The sequence below is a fragment of the Monopterus albus genome, unplaced genomic scaffold (assembly GCF_001952655.1).
Source record: "Monopterus albus unplaced genomic scaffold, M_albus_1.0 scaffold228.1, whole genome shotgun sequence".
Classification (NCBI taxonomy): Eukaryota; Metazoa; Chordata; class Actinopteri; order Synbranchiformes; family Synbranchidae; genus Monopterus; species Monopterus albus.
Genome location: NW_018128108.1, coordinates 517,793 through 526,662, shown reverse-complemented (window position 1 = coordinate 526,662; position 8,870 = coordinate 517,793).

The window sequence follows — 8,870 nt, the reverse complement described above, 5'->3', positions numbered from 1 at the left end:
TTCTGCTTGAGGCCTGTTTATTAATTTAGCCCGTCATCAACACTACATAAACCATAGCCACCAAATAATTACATGTAGGTGAACAAAGCAACATGAAAGCAGCCCATAAAACAAACACACTACACATGTCCAGGTCAATTACAGACAACAGGCCTGTAACAGACAAAAGATAACAGATTCAGCTACCCACCAGGGCAGATTTCTGCACATGCATTTAAAATTACAGATAACAAGATATTGCACCATATGTTAAATCAACTTTATGAATGTCTTTTATTATTCTGAAAAAGAAAAAAAAAACTCAGAAAAATCAACAAAACATCTAATCCAGTTGATTTTTCTAAGTTTTTTCAGCTTACTATGACCTGGATGACTGAGAATCTATACAGACGTCTTTTATTATTAATTGTAGCATTAGGAGAAATTTATGGTTATTTATCAATTTTTCAAGACTCAAGCTCAAAACTGACTTGTGGTTTTTCATACAGACCAAATTTAAATTTAGGCTAATTATTTCATAATTTTGAAATACAAAGGAAAATGTATCCTAGTATCGCAACTTTTCCTTAAAAAGTCATTTGACACTGTGACTTTGACTTCATATCTCACCGTTTTAACATTGAAAATGACATTTTTAAACTATTTAAAAATCTTGATAGTATACAAATAATGTAACATTTTTATGCCATAATTTCTTTTTCCACATATTTTGGTATTTGATCTCCAGGTTTATAGAGGACCATTCATTCACTTCACTCTGTATAGAAATCAACATCAAACTGCACTCTCTGGTTCCAAACTTTACTGCCACTTTTTTTGCAGTCCGAGGCCACAGAAATAACAAGTTATTCTTGATTTGGAGAGTGTTTCTCATTCATTTGATTTGACTAAAATTGTGTGAATTCTTGTAAAATGACTATCACTAAAGGTTGTTGTTGTTTTAGGGGGCACACTGTTGCAGTGAAGCCAGTGAATATTAAAGTAGCTGGGATTTTTTTCAGCCTTGTAATGAGGAGGAGTGAACAGCAAGTGGCTGCCTCAGCCCACAGATCAGAGACCACCACCCAGCACTGGAGTGTTTGAGTATACAATATCCAAATCTGTCTTTTAAAAATCTCATGGGGAAACTCTGAGCTAAGATCACAATTGCAAATACACATTTTGTTTCTTCCTTTGTGCCTTATGTAAAACATACTGTACATTTATACATGGATAATGGGATACTTAAAAGCATAAAGTCTGATAGCATGACAGTTGGAAGAAGTTGCCATGAAATGAAAAGTGGAAATATAAATATAATGCAGGAAAGACAATCTTACAGCACATGGTGAAAATGTATACCTTAATAGCTAATATGTCACTTCCAGTTGTTCTCCCTACTTATCTGATCCGACTAAGTTTTGGTGATATTACTGAAACAGATGTAGCAAGATGGTGTCTCACGTATCATATTACATCATATACAAAAAGTGCTGTACAGTTTGAAAGTCTGTGCTCTATCTCTAATTTATTGCACATGAACAAGATACTGTATAATGGAAGAGTTTCAGACAAAAAAATAGCAATGTGTTTGTAGACATTATAAACATTTCAGAATAAAAAAAAATAGATAAAAGATAACTTAGTTTTAATCCTTGCATTACACCACTATCTGTTCATGAATCATTTAAAGCTCTTTACTTTGCTTCTCAAGGCAGGAAATGGGTGTTTTGCACCACCATCCTCCTTGTCAGTTCATCACCAGCTCAAAGTCACCTCAGTCTGTAAAGCCTCCATGAGCCTTAAAAGAATAGTGTGACATTTTGTGAATTATGCTTATTTGCTTTCTTGCTGGCTAGATGAGAAGACTGATGCCACTGTCAAATCCTCTAAGCCAACTGTCTCTTCAGTTAATACTAAAAAAACAAAACTGCTGGCTGATTATGTTCAGAGGCAACAGTTTTGAAAAATGTACACATTTATTAACAGCACTGGATTTAAGGATTGGTAGCTGCAAACACACAACAGTCACACCAGAGTCTGAGATGAATTTATAGGCCCATGTGTGGCTTAGGCAACAAAATCACTTTGGCCAGGATTAGGGAAAAACTGTGATGGTTAGATGTAAATAAACATGCTGTGTCTGAAGCCACTGTTAACTTTATGTATTAAACATGACCACAATCTTTCCCTGTCATTAACCCAGTGCTGTGAGTGTCTAAACATAAACATAAATGTTTAAATATGAACATTCAGCATCAACGTATTTGTGACTCGCCATATACATAAATTAACAACATATCCTCATTATGTTAAGAGAAAACAATCCAATCACAAGTCCTTTCCTACAAAACATACATTGTTGCATAGTTGTATGTACAATAAGATGCTTAATTCAGTTCGTAAACAGAAACGTCAAAACGACAATTTGGGATTTAACTTTGAAAGGAGGCCTGCTAGCTGTTTCCAGTCTTTAGCTAAGCTAATTGCCTCCTGGTCTCTGTAGTTACTGCACAAACATGAAAGTGTCATTGATTTTTGTCAGCTCACTCTCAGCAAGAAAGCACTTGTCACTACTACACCAAATGAAAAGGATAAATACAATACCATGTCCCAGACATCACTGAAAGAATCACTTTTCAAGTTAGCAGGGGAATTTAGACTTGAACAAACTGGCAAAGAATACATTCATTTATTTGTGAGCTGTAGTATCCCACATCTGCAGTATTGCAGATTCAAATGCTTAAATGTATATTTTTCTTCATTTCTAAACAAAATATAATTAGGTGGCTAATTTAGGAAAAATATCTCACTAAAGATGTATCTGTTTGTTGAGAAAATCTGATGGTATGGTCAGTTATAACAAAATAAAAACCTTTGTTGCCAACTCTACAATTTAAACAAGCGGCAACCAGCACTGCACAGACCTACAGTATGCATATCCCTGCTATTGCCATCATCCATCCATTATCTTTACTGCTTATCCTGAAGACGGCTTTTGGGGGCTGCCAATCCCAGCTGACATTGGGTGAGAGGCGGGGTACACCCTGGACAGGTCTATTACCATCATGATTACTCTTACTACTGAATATGACTAAAGTGTATTGAAAATATGCAAAGGCTCAGTCCGGATTTATATTACTATGCAGTATGTGTCACAAGGTAGTGTCATGCGGATAGAGCTGTTTCAGAACCTTTCAACAGGCCTTTTCAATTTACAGTGTCACATGTTTCATTAACCTGCTATGGCAGAAACTATGAGTGTGCTTAAAACTGTCCGAGTCATGTGTAGGAGTGACAGAGAATCTAAAAACCAGCAAGATTAGAGCCAGGACAGATATATCTTGCAGTGACATGTAATATATCACCTCCTGCTTTTTCACCACCATAAACCGCTGCCCCCAATTTCCCTGATGTTTTCTAAAAACTTCCAACAACACTCTTCCCATCAAACCTCACTTATCATTTAATAATTCCAGTCAGCTGTGTCCCCATCTTAAGATAAAATTTCTCATTTTCATGTATCACTTAGTGATGATGAATTCTTCAAGTTAAAGTAAAGAATGAAGGGCTGAACTGTCAAACAGCTTCTATTGATGACAGCTGTGTCGATGTACTGCCATAAGAATGGCAGTGTAGGGTGACTGGTCGGTCCACCACTTTGGTCCAAATTAACATATCTCAAAACCTAGTGAATGTGTTGCCATGAGATTTCACAGACATTTCATTGTCTCTGGATGAAATGTAATACATTTGGTAATCACAGACATTTTCACAAATTTTATATATCCAATAGAGCAACATCATCCAAAATCACACTGACACTATTTATAAAGCAAATAACAAAACCTCCAGCCATGGAACAAGCTAAAGAATATGTTGTACTGTTTGATCCGTATGTCTTGTTAAGGAAGGTCTTTTTTTTTACAGAACAATCTGCTACTGTTGTTTAATTTGTTTTCTAATAAACTCCATTTCCCATAAGCACTAAGGTGGATTAAATGTCACGGCTTGACAGAAGAGTTCACATGCAAGTTAAGGGTTCACAGTTGGTTCAGACATGTAAGTAACTACAGCAAGGCAGAAATATATAATTTGTTCTCAGGTCACTGTTGCAAAAGTGATCTGAACAATAACTAATGTGGTTATCAGTAAATCTTATAAGAACCAGCATTTTAGCATTGTCACTGTGAGCATTGAATTACACTGATGTTAGCATTTAGATCGACACAGCCATAAGGAGTTCCTAGCATGGCTGTAGACTCAGTTTTGTTAATTTGTCCATATTATCTTTATCACAACAAATAAATATATGACCTTTTTTACCTGAATAATATAAGAGGAATGAAAATATTGAATCCTAGTCTAGAATAGACAAAAATTAAGTTGAACATATTGTTTATTATATGACTCTTCATCTGCAAAGACAAAGTCATGTTAATACCATGGAAAAAGACAAACTTTAAAAGAGCATACAGTTGCAATAAATGTGTGTCCTACAGCCAGAGGTGGAACAACATTTGTCAGAAACAAACCAGTTCAGACAATCTGCACCATGAGACAACAGAGTTACTGTACAAAAGGCAAATCGTGAGTCCAAATGACAATAGCAGCAGTCAGCAAAAACTGTAAATAATTTATATGCTGGTGAAAATGTGTGAACAGTGGTGAGAACATTTGGTCAGCAAAGACAAACTGCATCGACAAAGACAATCTCAGGTCATGAATGTGACTCATTTTTACAGCGACAGGGGGTTGATAAATTCCGATTTCAACAGTGAATAATTTTGCCTAATCACTGATTTGTGGATGGTTTGACCAACTTGTCTGAGTTGTTCTGCTGGGCTACTCTGCATTTTAACCAGTAGAATTCAATCAAACATATTTGAACGGGTTGAGTCAAGCAGCAAGCAGAGAATGACTAATTTAGCTACAGAATTAACAAAACCTTCATCTCATACCAGACTTGATTGTAAACTTTTGTGACACTTTGATTTGAAATGCTGATGCACATGTTTTCTCTAAGTACAACTAATTAATGAGCATTGTTATTAGAGGTGGTCTGATCTAGACTGGTGCAGTTTACTTAGCTCTAGCAAAGGAAATCTTTAGCAGCCAGTTAAATTTTATACTTCCACCTCAGTGGAAACAGCTTATGAAAAGCTCTTTTCTGCTTTTGTAATGTTGCTCAACTAGACCCCAGTGTAGAAGTCACACTGCACACATGATTTCCAACTCCAAAACCAAAACCTTTTCTCTGTTCAGGTAATCACAAAAACAAAATGTGCTGCAGGAACAATTAACAAAGACAAAAACAACTGGGACAACTAAATGATCTTTAATGAAGACAGATTGGAATTAAAGGGATTTTAACACAGATAGCTTCAAGACTCAACCGTCAGGACTGAGGTTTGCGGGTGAGACAAATGATTAGGCTGATCAGTCAAAAGAAGTTATTGAACGTGTCTTCCCAGAAACAGGATTCCAGCTTCCTGGACCAAATGTGGTTGCATACCTCAACCCCATCCCAGGAAGTGGAACGCAGAGTGTGATCTAGATCTTATCACCCAGCATCAGTGGCCAAATGAGAAGTCAGATGATGTTCAACTTGCTCATCAGGCCCTCATCATGTCCAGTGAACTACGTGTAGTCTGGATGGCACAACTTGGGGAAAAAAGATGATTTTGCCTTGAAACATATTTCTGAATTAAAATGCAATCATTTCAAAATGACATTTAAAAACACAATTATAACAGAAGGTGCAGCCTGAGAATTCTGCTGCAAGGTCACCATGTTTTTACTGTTAGTTCTCTTTGCCTGTTGTGCACTTCAGTAAACATTTGTTGTTTTTAAATGTGTTCTAAGAATAAATGTGCTTGAATGGAAGCAAACTTTAAATTCCTAAATATGTAAAAGGCCTAAAACCAAAGGGTGGAGACTGTTGTAGAAGCAGAATAATGCCCAATGTGCTCAAATGACAAGTTTAACAGTTACATGAGTGAAGGTGTCCACATTATTTTGACCATGAAGTCCATCACAATAGAAACAATCAGACCTTGGTACCTAAGTAGGCAAAATAGATTATCTGAATGCAGGGAGATTTATCGGATGTTCATCTTATGATCAGATGTTTTCCAATAGGTTGCACTGTCTGCAGTGCACTTAGACTTACAGTAACCTGTCCATACCCGGTATTGATCTATTTATAGAAAATACCACAGGCTTTGTGTCACTTCTCCTTGTTTAGATGGCTATAAAAAGACTACTTGCATAAATAGTCCAGAGTTGTTGTGTGCTGCTGCAGAAGCTATCACTCACATTCAGGCTTAAAATTGCTTTGTAGATAAATTCTGTTGTCTGATGTGATGAATCATAAACTCCTTTGTCTAACATATTTCCAGGTTTGTGTGGGTCTCTTTGTCTAACACACAAACACTGCAACTTTTAATCGACCCAGCATTTTTCCTCCAGTGTGATGATGATAACAATGTTCTAATTAGCAGTTTTTCTCTTTCTCAGTGTTTGTTGCAACTTTCCCGGGAAATCAAACAGCTTAAAAAACCCTCCATAAGTCCCCCTCTTTGGCAGAAATCACAATTAGGAAAATGAGACTTACATATAAATTGCCACCTAGTTCTATTAAAAGCAACAGAGATGAGGGTGGGGGATAATTACACTGCTGAACAGCATCTAATTTTTGATCCTTTTGAAGAGGTCAGAAATGTTCTTCTCTCCACTTGCTTTAGTTCTTTTGCTTGTTGACCTGCACTTGTCTGCTCCAATTCACAGGCCAAATTCAGCTGCACTCGTCTTGCTGTGTGGGGAATTACACCTTCAGTTCAGGAAAAGGGCAGTCACCACAACGACTCACACCCATTTTGGATTTTGACCCACACTTAAAAGAAGCATCTGGCCCTCTGTATTAGGTGACCGACTGTGTTCATGTGCATTTTAAATTGATTGGTTTGTGAAGGGAGTGTGTCATTATATGAAAGTGCTGTTTAATCTGTCTTCTATTTTTGTGTCACATTCTTCATTTTCTCTCTCGGCTCTATAAATGCTTAAATTGTGAATCACTTTACTTTTCAAGTACATTCACAAAAAGCCACAATAAGCAACCTAAACTAAATATTACCAAAAGGAATGAAGCACCTTTTTTTAAATCTCCAGCTATAATGATACGATTTTAACTCTTTGTGGGTAACATTTGATGAAAAGATGCAATTTCATCTTTCAGATGTTTAAGTTTTTTTTTATCTCCTGTCTGAATGGGGTCCAACAGTGGCTCAAAAAGGAGGTGACACAACAGCTCATTTTCTTTCATCAAATATTCCAGTCCCACCTCAGTGCCGGTACCAGTGCTCTTCAGAAAATCAGAGTGTTTTCAATGACTTGCATGGGTGTTTCTATTCAGGATGTATTCACAGCTGAAAAGTTCATTTATTTACTTGTTGCATTCAATGAAACCAGCCTGTGGGTGTCAGTTGGGTTTTGCTGTTTTTAAGAAAAAAACAACGTAAAGAGTTGAAAAAACTGAATTCAACAAAATGCCCAAAGTGATTACTTCACATTTCATATCCCCTTCTAAATATGATCTGCATGCTTTCCTGACTTTAACACAAAATTTCACACATAGCTAAGAATTGTTTTAATCATAAAAAACAACAGGGAGTTCAGTCAAATTACTGTAGGTTACAGTCATGCCAGCAGTTCTGTGAGGCTGTTCCTAAATGGCTAACATGCTCACAGTGACATGTTAGCATGCTAGTGTGTAGCAGATACAATGTTTCTCATCTTTGCTTAGTCTTTTAGCTCACTAATTAGCACTAAGCACAAACTGTGCAGTGGTGAAAACTAATTAGGTAAACAGAGAGCCCAACCACACAGCCAGTCATGAACTATCTTCAGAGACAAGAATAACAAGAGCATATAAAAACAGAAGACGATGAGAATAAATTCACAGAAGAACTGTGGCAGCTTCTCTGAGATATTAGGAACAACCTACTTGCCAGTTATAATACCTTGAAAAACTGTGTGCAAGTGTACTGAGGAGAAGAAAACAAATTTGATTCAGCTTAGGTCTTTTCAGCATTTTAGATGAAGGTAATGGATGGTATTTATCCTCCTGAGACCTAGTTTTCTTTTTGAAAACATCCTCACTTTAATTTTACAGCCTTCAGTGGAGAGTTCTGTATAGTATTCTAAAACTGGTCATATTGTATAATGAGTACTTGTGGTACTTCACGTATACAGTGTTTTGATGCTATATTTTTGTACTTAGCACAATATCATTTTGAACACAAGATCTACTTGTCTTTTTAGATTTATTTGCTGTATTTGTTTTATTGTATATCACCCTGACCCAGGACTTACAGTACAGCTGAAAATGAATCTGACACATTTACATTTTTGATGTCAATAAACTAAGAAAGAAAGAAAGACATGCCTTTTGCTTGTAAAAGAGTATTTCTAAACTGTGGTATTACTACTTTTACTTACATGAAAGAGCTGATTGCTTCTTCCACCCCTGTGGCCAAGGCTAATGGGAATGACATTCTTTTTGCAGCTATTTGGTCATAAACTGAACCAACTACAACTATAAATCACCAGATTTATACACTGGAATAACCTTTGCTATTTTCATATTATTGGGGAACTGCCCAAGTCGAAACGACATGTTAAAAATATGGGTTAATGGTTTGCATATCCCCTCAATTGCCCATTTAACCATTGTCATACTGATATCATCACTATCACTGGATGATTTATTACCACATTTGTTCACTATCTCTATAATTTCCTTTTCAACTATGGGCTTCAGAAACATAGAACTCATGTTCCTTTCGATTGTATTATTATTTATAGTGACGGATGTATCATCTGTACAAATG